The 15,511-nt window shown below is 44.3% G+C and overlaps 1 long non-coding RNA gene across 2 annotated transcripts in view; it reads left to right on the top strand.

The window, feature by feature from the left end:
* Positions 1–14,197, top strand: part of LOC122236991 — a 46,100-nt gene extending 31,903 nt beyond the window's left edge. Inside the window, exons 3-5 of one of the 2 annotated variants that reach the window (XR_006215183.1) lie at positions 3,761–3,861; positions 7,194–7,321; positions 14,147–14,197. This is a non-coding gene — a long non-coding RNA (uncharacterized LOC122236991). Of the gene's footprint in view, positions 1–3,760; positions 3,862–7,193; positions 7,588–14,146 lie in introns of those variants that run through there. The other variant, XR_006215182.1, reaches the window with a different exon arrangement.
* Positions 14,198–15,511: the final 1,314 nt, after the last annotated feature.

Here is a 15,511-nt window from a genome sequence, read left to right as displayed (position 1 = left end):
AGAGGATGAAAACCAGCTCCTTACTTCAAAGGAGATAAACTTTGAGGCCTAACCGATGTTCTAGAAACCTCACAGGATCAGGCTGAGGCTGGTAATTTGCCTGAAACTGCACCTTTTCTCATCCTCTTCCCTACCCTTGTCCTGCTTTCCAAACTCCCTCATGGGAGCACTTCCTTTATGAGGTCATTCGCTTGGGGGCACCTGAGTGGTTCAGTGGGTTGAGGGTCTGATGTTTTATCTCAGCTTGGGTCATGAACTCATGGTTCGTGGTTTTGAGCCCCATATTGGGCTGTGCACTGGCAGTGTGGAGCCTGCTTGGGATTCTCTCTCTCCCTTTCCCTCTGCGCACACACACCACACCCTCCCCCCCAACTCTCTCTGTCTCTGTCAAAATAAAGAAATAAATAAACTTGAGAGAGAGAGAGAGAGAGAGAGAGAGAGAGAGAGATCATTGGCTTGTCTCAGGGTGTGTTTCTAGAGATCCCAACCTAAGAAAGCTGGTCTGACCCAACCATCTTCAAACTGAACATAGAGCAGCCCTGTACATCTGTGGGAAATGTATGTGTTTCTTCACAAAAGTTCACTAGAAGATAGATTTTCCCAGCCAAAGAGAGTTTAAAATAAAAACCACCTCAAACAGCCCAGCCTTTTATGTAGGTGAAAAGACAAACAGGCAAAGAAGTGAAGCAACTGGCTGGAAGGCACACAGCCTGGGGGTAGAGAACAAATTCAGTGCTTCTTGGACCTGAGTCACATTCTCTTATGATACTAAACTGGGGACTCCCACTGGATTCACTGAGAGTCCAGGCCCCTTGAGAAAGGGAAGATAATTGTGCACAGGGAAGAGCCACAGGGGCACCTTAGCAAGATGGGGTGCTCTCTGGTTCATAAGTCACTTAGTAAAGCCATTAGATATTTAAATTTTTTAAAAAAAGGAGAAAGAGAAAGAGAGCAAGAACGAAGGAAAGAACTAATGAAAGAATGGAAGGAAGGAAGGAAGGAAGGAAGGAAGGAAGGAAGGAAGGACAAGAAAGAAAAATGTCTGCATCCTGGGAAACTGGGGCTTCAGAAGCGGCCCTGCCCTTGTGATCCTCCCACCCCACAGCCCCTCCCCTCCTTCACCCCCCTCCATCCCTACCCTTCTCCTCCTCTTTCTTTCTCTTTACTTGCCTTCTGCCCTTCCTCCTGCTTCCTCTCTGTCTTCCTCCTCTTCTCCCCTTCCCTCTTCCCCTCCCCCGTCCCTCCTGCTCTCTCCAGCTCACCATTTTCACTATCATATTCAGAAGACTGCCAGCTTCTCCATGATCCCTTCCCTCTGAAGAACTGCCCTTCTAATGTCTGTCTGTTTTCACCAGTAAAGCCCTGTGGGCCAGACATTCGGCACAACACGCAAATCTGGACTGCCTGTATAGTGAGGTGGCTGCTCCTGGGTGCTACAGTGGGCAGCAAAGCCCTGGGAGACTCAGGGCCCCAAGTGGAAGCACACACGTGGCTTCTTTCTTACCGGAGGCATTTTATTGGCCTTGCAGTTCACAGATCTGCAGGGCGTGATGTATGGAATGGGAGATCGATGTGAAAATACTGTCAAGCTTCTGGAACTGGGAAGATATTTAGATCGCTCCACTCACGTACATCATATTTATGAAAGAAAAAGGAAGTGGGTGGATTATAAATGAGAAAAACCTGGAAGAAGAAATGCTATCCTTTCCAAACTCAGTCTTTTACCAACGTCTTTCCAAAAGGCTGAGCCAGCCCATTGGTAAATTTACATTTGTGGAGTGTGACAATTTCTGGCTTTCAAAGAGCCCCTCTGCAAAAGAGGCAGCCATCAGGATTTCCACATGGGCTCCCCCAGATCTGCCCACACCCAGGCTTCCGCCCCACCCCAGAGCCTCACCCTGGGCATCCACCAAGTCCAACATAGGAAATGAGCCTGGGGAAGTCAGAGAAATCATTGCCTGTCTCCATCTTTCTGTAGATGCAGAAACTGAGGTCCAAAAAGGCAAGGGTTATACAGAGATTCCAAGAACCAAACTAAGGTCAGCCCTGGGGTCTGAGAGTCAAGAGCCCCAGGCCTAAATCCCAGCCCTACTCAAAGTTTCCCTTTTGTGACCTCAGGCCAATCACTGTGCCCCTGGGGCCTTAGTGTGGTTGATTTAAAAAATGGCCACAATTATTTATGCTTCCCCATATCCACACTCTTTGCATGTGACTCTACTGTATCTCCCATCGAGAGGAGGAGTCTATTTCCTGGCACCTTAATCTGGGCTGGCCGTGTGATTTGTTTTGGCCGACAGAATGTCACAGAAGTTCTGAGACTAAGCCTCAGGGGCCCTGCACACTATGGTTCCCTTTCTTGGAACCCTATCCAGCCATCATGTGCAAGATCTCAGGCTAGCCTTTGAGAGCATGAGAGACCACATGGAGCCTAAATGAGCCCCCAACTTAGGCCATCCTAGACCAGCCAGTTCTCAGCTGAGCTGGAGCTGCCCACAAATGTACAAATTTAGCATCAGGAGACCATAACAACTATCCAACTATGCCCATCCCCAATTTGTGACCGAGGGTATCATGAAATAAATAAATGGCTGTTATTTCAAGCCACTGTCTCGTTATGCAGCAGAAGTTAACTGATGTATTTGATTTCTTCATCTGCACAAATGCACAAAAAGGCTGGAACAAAAAGATCGCTCTTTTTTTAGGTGATTTTGGAAATACCAAATCCATAAAAGGTTAACACCTAGAACTAATCTGTCTATTAGGGTAACCACTAGGCCCATATGGCTATTTAAATTTAAACAATTAATTAAAATTAAATAGGGGCGCCTGGGTGGCTCAGTCGGTTAAGCGGCCAACTTCGGCTCAGGTCATGATCTCACAGTCTGTGAGTTCGAGCCCCGTGTCGGGCTCTGTGCTGACCGCTCAGAGCCTGGAGCCTGCTTCGGATTCTGTGTCTCCCTCTCTCTGACCCTCCCCTGTTCATGCTCTGTCTCTCACTGTCTCAAAAATAAATACAACGTTAAAAAAAATTAAAAAAAATAAATAAAATTAAATAAAAGTAAAATTCAGTTGTTTAGTTGCACAAGCCACATTTCAAGTGCTCACTAGTCACGTGTGGGTAGTGGCCACCGTCTGGGGCAGCACAGGCACAGAACATTTCCAGAATCATAGACGTATGCATCAGATGCTGCCATCCATGGTAGCACCAGACCTCTTGACCCACCTTGTCTACACTTGCTCCCCCAGCACACCTTGCTCCATAGCAAATGCCCCTCACATACCCTCTGAAAATTTCAGATCTATGTTTGGAGTTTTCTGTTTTACCTGGAACATCGAAACCATCAAGGAGTCCTTGGATTGACTGTAAACAATTCCAGTATCTTAGTGAGATAGAAGGGGAGGGGGGCTCTTGACAAGGTAGAAGAGTCTTCAGATGGATGCCAAGCTTTTCCTCCTTCAGGGGATTGCCCTAGTTTTTATTTTAAGCATTTTTTTTTCCATGTTGATAGGGCTGATAGCCGACTTTATCTGCATTCAATCCTTAAAAAAGATTGACGATTGATTTTTTTTTTCCTCTGTGTGTATGTGGGAGGTTTCCTCCCAATTCTCTTTCTACTTTTTCCCCCCTCCAACGCCCAGGGCTTCCTCTGACTTCAAAGAACTAGAAAAGACTCAGAGGAAAATGGGTATCTGACCTAATTAAGCATATAGATTAAGATTTTCTCTTGTGGTTGATAAAAAATTCCCTTTTCTTCTCAAGCCTCACTCTGATTCCTGGATGAAGGAGACTTGGAAAACCACCTACTTGCTCCCCCTCGATGAAGTATTGTCCCTGCAAGGAGTTGGAAGCAGGGCGGGCAGGTGAGGCCCATGGGAGAATGGTGGCAAAAGGGGGCCATTAGTAGGGATGTTTGGGGACTGCACTGCCTGGGTTTGAATCCCAGTTCAGCTACCTCCTACCTCAGGTGGATCCTTGGTCTAATTACTTAATCTTCCTGTGCCTCAGGTTTACATTTGCAAAATGGGGATGGCAACTGTTCTTCCCTGGTAAGGGTTTGATGACTGAATTCAAGAGAAGCCCTGAAAACAGTGCCCAGCATGAAACAAGAGCTCAGGGTAGCCGAACTGGACACGCCAGTGCTCAGGGATCAGGGTACTGGTTCCAGTGCCCGCCCACTAGCTCCTGTATGCTTTGCCCTGGAGCCACTTTCCCTGCACAAGCAGGGAGCCTGCATGCCAGGTGTTGTCCAAAGCAGACAGTTACACAGGGGCCACACTCAGAAGCCTCAGTTCCCTTGCCTTTGGGCAGATACAAGATGAGTTGCAACTCACACTCCAAAGCTGCCCTTACTGAGGATCAGGTTGAGCCTGGGGCTTTGCCTTCCTTGGCTTCCTCCACTATTCTGTCCTGCTTCCCCTACTTCTAGGTTCCTCCTGAGAGCGCCTCCCCAATAAATCACTCACTCACGAATCCTTTCAGGTTCTGCTTCCAGGGAATCAGACCTAAGACAGTAACAATGATGATGGTGATGATTTATTTTTATTGTTACTATTTTTATTATTGAAGTCATGCCATACAAAGTGATTTTGATTCTATATAAGGTGATACTCATCATTTCTCTAAGTATACAGAAATCAGCACTTTCAAAGCACTTTGCTTTTCCCCTGTTTCCATTAATTGTTACGACCAGATGCTTCTGGGAACAAGATATTAAATGAAAACACCAGTCCATCCCCTCTTCTCTCCCCTCCCCTGGCTACTTCCAGCAAAACCAGGACTTCCTGTGCAATAATACAGACACCTCAGACCATAAGACTAAACTGAAGCCTCTCAACCCTCTTCCAAACCACCATCTCCTGGGCCCCAGACTGCATTCATGTTAGGATGGCCTACGCTGAGAAGGACAGACCCTGGGAAAAGACTCCCACACATACCCTGGGTAGCAATGGTTCTCAGTCATAAGCCTACTTCACAATCCCTGGAGGGCTTGTTAAAATACAAATTCCTGGGCACCTGGGTGGCTCAGTCGATTAAGTGCCTGACTTTGGCTCAGGTCATGATCTGGTGGCTCATGAGTTCAAGCCCCATGTTGTGTTCTGTGCTCACAGCTTGGAGCCTGAAGCCTGCTTTGGATTCTGTGTCTCCCTCTTTCTCTGCCCCTCCCCCATGCTCTCTCTCTCTCTCTCTCAAAAAAAAAATAAACATTAAAAAAATTAAAACAAAACAAATTCCTGTGTCTCACTCCCAGGGGTTCTGATCCAATAGGTCTGAGAGTCATGAATTGGCACACCTAACAAATGCCTAGGTGAGGCTGCCACTGCTGTGGTGTAGACCCAGTTGGAGTAGCATGGGCCTGCAAGACTCCTGGCTCCATGGGGATGGGCACAGCTGGGGGGTGGCCAGAAAGGGGCTGTGTCTGCAGTACAGAGTCCAAAGCAAGGCCTGGTTTCTGGCTCTTGAGTGATAATGTTCTTGGCCATGCAAGAACGTCCACAGCCATTCAGGGACTTATGAAAGGCAGAGTCTGCAGCATGGCAAAAGCTTGGTGTAACCATTCCCTATTGCTGCTGTAACAAGAGACCACAAATTTAGCAGCTTAATACAACACAAATTGATATTACAGTTCTGGAGGTCCTGAGTCTGAAATGGGTCTTAGGCAGCTAAAGTCAAATGCTGTGTCCTTTCAGGAAGCTCTAGGGGAGATCCACTCCTTGCCTTTCCAGATTCCAAACGCTGCCCATATTCCTCCATCCATGGCCACATTAATCAGATCTCTGCTTCCATCATCACATCTCACATCCCATCTGACCCTACCACCTCACTCCTGCCTCACGCTCTCTCTTCAAACTCTGCCTAGCCACCATGTGAACAATTCTGGGCTAGCCTGCTGGAGGATGGGATGCCACAAGGAGTAGAAATGAGCCATGCCATCTGATGTCATCCTAGACCAGTTAGCCTCCAGATGACCTTCAAGATATCTGTAAATGCTTGTGTGAGCCTAACCAGACTTATGAGAAATAATCAATGTTTGTTGTGTTCAGGCAGTACATTTTAGGGTGGTTTGTTAGACTCAGTGGACAACAGACACCCATCCTGAGAGGAGGGAGGGTGGTTACATTCTGGTTACTTTCAACCAAGTCCACCTTGCAAATGTCTCTTACATGGCCACCACACAATACATTAAAAATCAGAAGAAAATTTACTTTAAATTTCATACTTCTGGCTTATTTGGAAATATTATAAGAGAAGTCTGGAAGGGAGCATGAGGAGGCCTTCTGGGATACTGAGGACATTCTGTTTCTTGATCTGGGTGCTGGTTGCACTGCAGGTGTTTCGTTTGTAAAAACTCATCAAGCTGTACACTTAGATATTGCTCTTTTCTGTAGATTTGTTAAACTTTAATTAAAAATCAAAATAAAGGGGGGACCTGGGTGGCTCAGTTGGTTAAGCGTCCAACTCTTGATCTCGGATCAGGTCATGATCTCACAGTTCGTGAGATTGAGCCCCACATCAGGTTCTGTGCTAACAGCGCAGGTCCTACTTGGGATTCTTCTCTCTCTCTCCCTCTCTCTCTGCCCCTCCCCTGCTCACTCACTCTCTCTCTCTCTCTCTCTCTCTCTCTCTCAAAATAAATAAACTTTAAAAAAAAAGTCGAAATAAAATGAAATAAGGTAAAATAGCACTCTCATTTAGTCCAGGCCTACAACATGAACAGAGGGAGGCAATGAATTTAACTCCCTGTTTTGGAAGCCTCAGAGAGTTAAGAAAATCCAAATTAGCACAGTTCCCCCTTTATCCTGTTGCCCTACTTGAGTCATTATATTTCTTGCCTGTTTCCTATAGGCACCTGCATTTGCCAACTATTATTAATAACAATTTAATAATTATTAAATTATTATCTCTTATAAAGAATATTATAGGAATACCTTTTACTCAAATTATCATTATGTGTTCACTCATCTCTAAGTTTCTGGCTTCTTCTTCTTCTTCTTCTTCTTCTTCTTTTTTTTTTTTTTAAACTATTTTGACAGTAATAATCAGTCCCCTCATGCAAGTGTGTAGAGTTGAAAGGCACACCGGGCCTAATGAGGGATCTTACTTTCTGGCCTCCCTTGGGTCGAAGTGTGGCCATATGACCAGGTCTCTCCAGCTGAATGTGAGTGGAAGTTGGTGAATGTCCCTTCCCTTTCAGGCAGTTGGGGCTGATTTACATAGACGCCAAGGCCCAAGCCATATATCGGCTGGACAGAGCCTGGGCCCATGAGTCAACATGTGGTCGAAAGCCATTTGCTGATTAGAACACCCAAATTGGAGTCTTTGGTGAGTAAGCAATAGCATTCTATTCTGATAAGCCACTGAAATATATTTATTTCTGCTGCTAGAGTTACCCTGATTAATACACTATTTCATCCCATGGTTATTCATGCATTCACTCATACAATAAATATTCATAAAATCTTCTCATATGCAAGGCACTGTGCCAGCTTTCTGACTTCAAGGATTTTATACGCTGGCTTAAAAATAAGGACAGGCTACTAATGCTTGCTTGCCTCACTATGTGGCAGACCATGTATAAGACATTATAACATGTGATCTTCACACTTATTACAATATAGGCATAATAGTCTCAGTTACCTGAGGCTTACAGAGTCTGGGAACATAGAACTTCCTGAGTTAAACACCTGTGTTTTTCCCAAGACATCATTCCACTTCCTAGAAGGGACATGAGGCGTGCTCATAGGAACTTTAGGCAAGTGCTTGAGGATTCAATGGCACGAGAGGGCAATGCTGAAATGCTGACAATATTCAGCAATCACTAATTACTTTGATATTCACACTTTCTCCTGGCGAGGCTGCCCACTAATGAGTCTTCTTCTGTCTGTGTTGTGACTGAGCCCCATCCTTGACTTCTCTGATGGCGATGCTTAGGGGGACAAAGAGGTGCAGAAAGGTCCACGCAGCCACCAAAGTGCAATGTGCCAAAAAAGCACCAAGTGTAAGGACTCAGTGAGTCAATAAGTGCTGCATCCCTCTGCACTGAGCGACTGCTCTTGGTGTTGCTTTTTTTAAACACTCCCTTTACTCCTCCATGAAATTGTCTTGGTAAAACCTGTCTGGGTGAGACTGCATTTGATATGTTTAGTAAAACCATCGACAGCATAAAGCAATCTTAGCAGTTATCCCATCCATTCATTCATTCAACAAATAATAATTCAATACATCCCCTGTCCCTGGTGATGTGCCCAAATTTTCTACATATCTTAATTAATTTCAGGCATATTCCACTCAGGAACATTCTCAGCATCCTAACTTGGCTGTAAAATCGAAGGCTTTGCATTGCCTTAGATGTAAATACCAGGGGGGCGGGGGTGGGGTGGGGAAAGGGGGAACCGCATGCAGTTAACAGCACACAAGATCTTCAGATCTGACACCTTTCCCTGCGACTGGTTTGGAGTCTTACGGAAGTGGACAACCCACAGACTTCAAGGCTTCCTGTCTTAGTTAAAAGATATACAAATTGCTTCCCCAGTGCATCTTCTCAGGGGAGCTGCTCAGGATAAAATGCTGAGATTGCATGAATCCATCTCCAAGCAGAAACCTGAGGCAGATGCCATTATTTTTTCATGTCATCTTAATAGACTTGCTTTAAGAAAACAGTGGCGTGTTTGTGCCAGGGTCCTTGGTATTTTAAATTGGCTTCTGTAAGGATGCTTTATGATGGCAGAATATGCTGTTTGGGGAACGAAATGTTCCCTCAACATTTCACAAGAGTTCCTTTACTCATAGTTCCTTTACTCATAGTTTTCCTTCTCTTCTGATCCACGCCTTTACTTTTGCCCTGGCTCAGAACAATCTCTGTTTCCTCTACTCAACAAATACTTCTGAGCACCTGTTTCATGTCAGGCTCTGAGCAGGGCTCTGGGGATAGGGTGTTGTGCAGACGGCAGTCACTGCCCCTGACTTTTAAGGGGCTTGCCATTGAGGCTGTGTTCTGCTAATGACGCTTCTCCATTATTTAATTTGTCAGTGCCCTCTAAACAATAACTCCTTGAACACTGTCTAGGTTGTGTCTACCTCACTGTCCCCAGTCAGAATTACAGTGGCAGGTTTGTAGGGTGAGGGCAGGTGCTCAGCCCATGGCATTGAAGGAATAATTGAGTGTTCGACAGGGTAGTTTGCCTGAATGTTATAACAAGAACAGTCTACTTTGTATTTCACACTAACAGCCTTGGTTTTGTTGCCCAGGGCCTGGAGATGAAGAATAAAAGGACTGAAATACTCTCCCAGGAACTCTTATTTCTGTTCTACAAGGGAAAAGATCTTTATTCATTCACTCATTCAGCAAATATTTATTGACAGCCTGCTATGTGCCACAACTGTTCTAGGTCTAAGACAGATAAGCCCTTGCACTAACAGAGCTAACTTGCAACTCTGTAGGAATGATAGGCTATCAGTAAATAAATCATAAGTAAACAATATAATTTCTGACCATGATAAGTACTGCTATGGAAAAGATATTAAACAGGGTGTTCCAGTTACTACTTCATCATAACAAACCACCCCCAAAAGTAAATGGCAATAAACAAACCATTTGAGTATGCTCGTGGATTCGGTAGTTCAGGAATTTAACAGGGCACAATATAGATAGATTGTTTCTGTCATGATATCTCCTCATCTGGGAAGATTCTAAGACTGGGGTGCTTGGCTGCTGCAGGCTAAACCCTCTGAAGGCACCTTGTGCACGTCTGGTGGCTTAGGCTGGTTGTCACCAAGGATATGGGCTGTGAGTGCCAACTGGAACCCTGGCCCATAGCCTTTCTATGTGGTATGGGCTTCCTCCCACCATGGCGGCAGCCTCAGGATAGCTGGCCTTTATTCCTGCTGGCTCAGAGCTCCAAAAGCAAGTGTCCCAGCAGACACTGTGTAAATTCTATCACCTTTAATAACTTGACCCCAGAAATTACTGTGAGTTATGCAGTGTCATTTCTGCTATGTTTGTTGGTTTTAACAGAGTCTTTGAGACTGGCTCAGATTCAAGGGGTGGGGATTTAAGCCCCATCTCAGATGAAAGCAGTGTCTAAGAATGTGTAGACATGTCATAGAGCTGCCAGAGATGATAGAGAGTGGCCAAGGAGTCAGAGAAGACCACCCTCAGAAGGTCAGTTTGGGGCTAAGATGTAAGTGACAAGAAAGCCATCCATACAACAGTTATGGGAGAAATGCCTTCCAGACACAGGAAATGTCCAGCCCCCTGAGTAGGGAGCCTACCCAGTGCATTCTACCACATCAGGGGCACTGAGCCTGCCTGAGTGTGAGGCTCAGTGTTCAGAAACCCACCTTCTCATAGGTATAAGCCAAAGTCTCCATCACCAACTGCATTTTAGAACATTTACCTCCATCTGCCATCTATTTAGTCTTTTCAGTTGGTTCAGAATGTAGGTGGGGAGATAGCCTTTATTGGCACCCTCCACCCCCTAATAACCTGCAGCAACTGGGCAACTGGTCCAGGAACCTGGAAGCATGTCAAGGGTGTGTGACTGGTGGGTCACAATAACAAATGGAGATGCTTAGGATGGGTCTGTGATACAGTGTGGGGTTGCGAACCCAGCAAATTACAGATGCTTATGTTAGCCCTGGGGCTTGGTTTTACTATTCTGTGATTGGGCCCTAAGTGCCATGACCCAGGCAGGTGGCTTTAAGCCTAAAGTGCCAGTTTCACAAGACTTCACCATGGCAGAGGCTTTGTCCACAGGTGAACAGATATGTTCTTGGAGGCAAGGCAGGGAGCAAAAGTGAGTGCCTCAGCAAAGATGCTTACCTTTGCTCCAAGGCACAACCTTAATCCTATGCCAAGAGGGCAGCAAATACCAGTCAACTGTCAGGAGCCTAAGAAGCAAAAACTGTCCTAGACTCAACAAGGAAAAGCCTCAAGAAAGGTAGGGCCACATGGGTCCTATGCCAGCTCTGACCCAACCTACTCAGTGTCTTCAAGTTCAATTCTCTCATATTACAAAAGAGGGAAGAAAAGCACAATGGCAGGCACAGAGTATGTGCTAAGTAAATGATCACATTATTATCTGGGAAGACAAAACTAGTGTTCCTTAAGAGTGGATGGAATGAAAAGAGAGTGGGGCAAGGACACCTCATTAGCAGTGACAAGTTTTAATGGAACTGATTCATTGACAGTGGGAAGGACTTGATGAATATTTAAGCCAACAGTCTTTACTAGGATGAAGAAACACTCTCAAGAAGGAGAACTGCCTGCATTTGGCTGATGAGCTGACTGGTTGATTTGAAATGGAGGCCGCTCTTTCCCTTTGTACTGTCGTGCTCCCAGGAGAGGTCCAATAGGAAAAGACTTAGGGATTGGGTCCTTAGGCTCAGAGCAACCAAGGGGTAATGATATTCCAGGACCACTTTTTCCTTAATAGGGAAAAGCTTACGCTGGAACACTAAACAGCCAGAGAAAATAGATATACAGCTTCTGAAATTAGACCGGACTTGTATCAACCCAATTAATAAATGACACAAGGGATTTGAGTGCAGGGATGTCACATACAAAAGTGTATATTATGTCAGAGGATAAGGCCCGAAGGAGCTATTGATACCACAGACTGTGAACAGCAATCTTTGATGTTGTGCAGTGTACAAGTTGCACAGCTGTACATGTGACCCTGCTTAGGTGGAAACTTGTAACTTATTAAGCTAATGTGGAAATTCTCAGATCTTATTCCTTTGTCTTTGGAACAGTGGCAACTTTCTCTAGACTAGGCCTTACACAAACGTGATGCAACATTTTTTCTTCCTGAGAATTAGGGCAGATTTGAGTTTCTACATGATTTCCCATGCTCTTTGAGAGTGTTTCCATCAATGTTTGATTTCCCATGACAGTGGAGTGACACCCTGCACCTTCCAAGTTGGATCACATGACTTTACTGCTTCTGTTGGTACTCTAAACTTCTGTACTTCACAGCCATTCAGGAATATAACTGGGTCCAGAAGCTATATCCCTGGACTTCTTCCCAGGGTTCTTTCCACTGGAATTTGAAAGTATTAATACATCACCTAGCAAATGGTGACTACATTAAGCTTCATATATCCACTTAACTGTTTAAATGAATGAATAGAATAGACATTCGACACTTGGGGAAGATTATGTCCCAAGGTCCTTCGTAAATCTACAAATCTTCAAATGCTATTAAAGCTATAATTCTCAAACTGGCTAAGGAGGGTATGAGCTCAATACCCCCCATTAAATTTTTTTGTTGGAATCATGAAGGATTGTGTACAGTTTAGGAAAAGCAAATTCAACATACCGATAGATAGTATTTTTAACATAAGCCATAGAGTGCAAAGGTCAATAAAACTGTGGTAGAAATAGAAAGTAAACTGAGAGAGCATTTCAAAAGATATAATTAAAAAAAAACAGACTGAGTAACTGTCTACTAAAACATGTAATTTTTTTTCCATAAGAGACAGTAAATTATAACTGGAAATTTTAAGTGACCCATTCAGACTCCTGAATATTCCATAAATATAGGATTAAAGTCACAGATGCAAACTTCTGCTGAGTAAGACATTTCACTCTTTAATTTATAGGAAACTTTGACTTTCTGACTAAGAACTGTCTCCTACATATCTATGCATTCTTTTCCTAGAAGCACTAGTAGCTGAATTTTTGGGATGAGGTGCAATTTTAAGGGAGAAGTAAAGCACTGTTCTGTTGAATCTCAGTTGAGTTTCTCCAGAGAGAAAACTCCAATCACACAGGCTGGAATGACATCAGAATTCACTGGCTTATGTGTCTCTAAAGTCCGGGGGTGCTGGCTTGATGCAGATGTCTTCAGGATCCTGAGAGCCGTGACATGGTTCTTCTGCAATTCTTTTGGTTCTGTCTTCCCTTGTATACTGTCCTTGTCCTCAGGCCGGCTTCCCCTTTATAGCAAGAAGGCTGCAAGGAGCTCTGGGGACTTCCGTCCACTTCCTTATTCATATCCAGAAGTGAGCAAAGACATTTCACTCTGACCCTGGTAGACTGATTGTAAAAATTGCTCCAATTCTTTACCTCCACATCCCAGAAACCATGCCCTTGGCAATGTGAGCTTGTAGTTCCCCTCATCATGAAGTGGAGTCTGTTTCTCCACCCCATGAATGTGGGCTGGCCTCACGCCTCTTTTGCCAACGGAATAAGGTGGAAGTAACAAGGTGCCAGTTCTGAGCCTGGGCCTCAGAAGAGGGTCACCTTTCACTCTCACTTGGAAGCCTGGCTCCGCTAAAAGAACAAACCTCGGCTGCCCTTCTGGGCAATGAAAGACCACATGAGGCAGAAGCAATCTATCTCACTTGAGCCCGACCTATGCTAATCTCCAGCCAGCTGACCTCCGTACACATGGGAGAGCCTAACCTGGAACAGCAGAGCCACGCGCAGACCTGCAGCTAACTACAGACACATAGAGAAGCTCAGCTGAGATCAGAACCACACAGCTGACCTGGAGAGCTATGACAAATTGTTGGAAGCAACTCTGAGTTTTTGGGTGGTGTGTTACACAGCAATAGCTAAATGATACCCAGATTTTCTAAGGTTGCCTTGATTAATTACATTGTTTTAAGCCACATGGTCACTCCCAAACCAATGATGATGGTTGGCTCTCATCCAATCAAGGCCCACCTTAACCTGTAATGGGGAAGTAGAAGTGGAAACCTGAAGGAACATAAAAATGATCAGGAGGCAGAGAGGAGAAAGGTGGGGATGAATGCATTATGAGCAAACAACTGCGACCATCGCTGCAAAAGAATTCCCAGGTGGGTGATGATGGAATGAGGCAAGGGCGATGAGGTGGCCCACTGGGTGCACACTCTTCCCCTTCACAGCACATTCAGAGTAAATGGCCTGCTTCAGCAAAATTACAAGTCACTAACTTCCCTGAAATGTCTTGAACATTTTTAAAACCACGTCAAATCCACCAAAGCCAATGTTTTAAGTACTAATGGTTTCTCCCACTCCACATAAAATATATAAATAGATCAAATCCCATGGTTTTAAGCTCAGAAATCCTTCAAAGAAGAGAGCTGATGCACTAAGTAGGGCACATTTCCCCACGAGTATCTACTGTAGGCCCATAACTCACACATCATTTTCTCCAGGTGCCCTTTGCAACAAGGGATCCCTCCTGCAATACATCTAGTGCAATGGAGCCACTTTGTAACTCTGTTTGGAGGTAAGTTACAACACCAGGTTTTACTTAAATATGCTTTTAAAATGCCATGTTCTAAGTCTTTTTGAAATGCAGCTGGAAAGGTATTAAAATCATCCTTAAAGAAAGAAAAAGAAAAACCATATGCAATAGAAGGATACTAAGCAATGGGTATAAATGTTGCAAAAGAATCATCTAATACAAAATCAGTAATGGCAGTAGGACTTCAAAGTGCAAAGAGCTACTACTAAAGGGAAAGTGAGTAGTGTTTCCTTTTCAATCAGGGGTAAAGATAATCATGGGTCTCTGGTAACAAACATCCCATGCTCTGCATTTTCTTTTTTGAATCTCCCTTTTACTTCTGTAAAATAAAGAGCCAAGGAATGTATGTGAGGAGGAAAGTCATCTACAGTTCTAAAAAAACAAAACAAAACACCAATTTTATTGACATTTTAAAAATAATATTTGGAAGTAGTCAGGTTTTTATTACTAGATAGCATACTAAAGCTTAGGGGAAGCCTCTGGCAACCAACAAAAGAAGGTAACTCCAAGAGATTTTGGTGTGAAAACTGTCCAAATATGCTGGAAATGATTTAACAAGAACAATTCTGTGTACATTTAAGAAATCATTTGTTAAAACTTAAGGAAAATTGGGTTGGATTAAAGAGCTGTAGAAAACAGGGACACATGAATGAGGGGTTTGCCATCTTGAAAATATTCCTATAACTTGACATATTTAAAGCAACCTTAGTGGATTGTGGTGGTACATTAACTGTATTAACAGCCCCAGTTTATAACAACTGCCTCATCCATGCCCTTGAGTACCACCCTCCCAGGCGACTCTGTGCTTGGACATGTGATTCTTTGGCCAACAGGACAGTAGCAAATTTCACTCAAGTAGAGGCTTGAAAAATGCTTGTGTATTTTCTCTTCCTCTCTTGGATTCCTGTCACCCTCATGTTTGCAAGTCCAGGCCAGCCTGCTGCAGCCATGTGAAGCTGGCTGAGTCAGTGCAGCCTAGAGGGGTTTGAACCCATGAGAATATTATACTCATAGAATCAAGGAGAAGACAGACTCATTCTTAAAATCCTTAAAGGATCTGTTGTCCGACTTCATTTCTGGTGCCAAAATCTGTACTAGCTATCTCTTGGGGCATAACAAAGTAACCTAACATGTAAGGGCTTAAAAATAATGAATATTTATTATTCTATGCAGTTTTTGTGTGGGTCGGAAACCTTGGTGCAACTTAACAGGGTAGTTCAGGTTTGGGGTCTCCAAAGAGGTTGAAGTCACGATGTGGACTGAAGCTATAGTC

The sequence above is a fragment of the Panthera tigris genome, chromosome A3, assembly GCF_018350195.1.
Source record: "Panthera tigris isolate Pti1 chromosome A3, P.tigris_Pti1_mat1.1, whole genome shotgun sequence".
Taxonomy (NCBI): Eukaryota; Metazoa; Chordata; class Mammalia; order Carnivora; family Felidae; genus Panthera; species Panthera tigris.
Note: the sequence above shows the minus strand (reverse complement) of the source record. Positions and strands in the feature narration are given on the sequence as shown.